The sequence below is a fragment of the Triplophysa rosa genome, linkage group LG5 (assembly GCF_024868665.1).
Source record: "Triplophysa rosa linkage group LG5, Trosa_1v2, whole genome shotgun sequence".
Taxonomy (NCBI): domain Eukaryota; kingdom Metazoa; phylum Chordata; class Actinopteri; order Cypriniformes; family Nemacheilidae; genus Triplophysa; species Triplophysa rosa.
In genome coordinates, this window is record NC_079894.1 from 1,585,612 (window position 1) to 1,587,192 (window position 1,581).

Genomic DNA, 1,581 nt, shown 5'->3' on the forward strand with positions numbered 1-1,581 from the left:
ACTACTTCATTCTTTGGGTTTTTTACTGGCAGTGGCTTAGACGTGTTTTGGGCGACTTGTTCGGTTGGGGGTTCTACTATAGTTATCTTCATTACAGCTTTTTTTATCTTTGCCTGTCTGGTCTACCCCTAGAACAAGGTAAAATGCTCCTGTGTCACTGCCAGAGCCTGTTCTTGTGGTCAGGGACAAGGTGAGTGGATTCTGGGTTTTACTATAATCTCTCTGCAGTGAAATATCTATTGTAGTTTGCCCTATGGTTACTGCCCAATTATCAGGCCTCCAGTATCCTGTATATGCTACTACATTGGTCCATGTGGGACACCATTCCCCTAGGGTGGGCCTGTTATTATTCTTACAATTCCTGTTCATGTCCCTGTCCATACACATGTATACATCGTATCCTCTCCATGAGCTATTTCTTCCCCCACAATTGACTACTGCACATAAATCAAATGTAAACGATGTTGTACTCTGTCTTACGTATTCCACCTTCAAACTCTCACACTGGCTAGGGCTCCCCGTTGTCACTGCTCTCTTATGCTTACTGTGTGTTGATCTTGCTACATTATTTTCTTGACTGTGTTCTATCCCAAAAACAATTCCCACTACTGTCACTGCTATTATGCCTACAATTCCCAATAATTTCCAGTTTTCCCACAGTCTCATCTTGTCTTTGAGTACACCCTCTCTAGAGATACTTTAAAATACACACACAATGTAATGTGCAATGAATAAAAATGCAAAATCTTAAAACACACCTATAGGAAATCACACTAAAACACTTGAAAGAAGCCTTAAAACATAATTAAACACATTAAACTTAACCTTAGAAAATCTTAAAAATCCAAATCTACTCAAAGTTAATTGATTATAATGAATATATGGTTATTGTTATGTCCACGTACTTGAATACTTCACTGAGTATTCTTTGTACTTTTTGAAAGCCTAGTCTATCCAATCCACACCCCAGATGCACTGTTTACTTTATTGGCCACGCACCAATCTCTCATGTGTTGTAGGCTGGCTCTGAAACAGTCATATGTTGGAAATTCGTAACAATAATCTTTGGTTATTAAATGGAAGACAATCCTGTCTTCCTCTTGAGTTACTGCACACTCACCAGGTTTTTTCCTCTGCTCCTTCACTTTGTCAGTGCCATATCTCTGTTTGAATTATTTAGCAATCCCTGCACCATATGCACAATCAGCACTTACACAATGAGCTAGGGGTTCGTTTTGTGCACTCAAGAATATGTCACCTGTTTTATGAATCAATTGTACACAATTTTTGTTAGCTGTTTCTGATCCCTGTTTCTCTTGAGTATCAACTCCCCTCTCTTGGACCTGAGTCCTCAGGTCCACAAGAGTGTCGGACAGCGACCTAGAAGGAGGATCACAAGCAACACAAGAGGTTAAATGAAACCAGGTGTCTCCTTTCCCTTGAAGCTGCACACAATGGGAAGTCCTGGCGGTCACTCTACACGGCTGTGACCAACGTGGTTCAGTCCACTTCCTGCGAAAGGTCTTCAGTCTAACCCAGCCAGACGGGACGGGAGTGACCGGGTCTTTGATGGCGTCACTG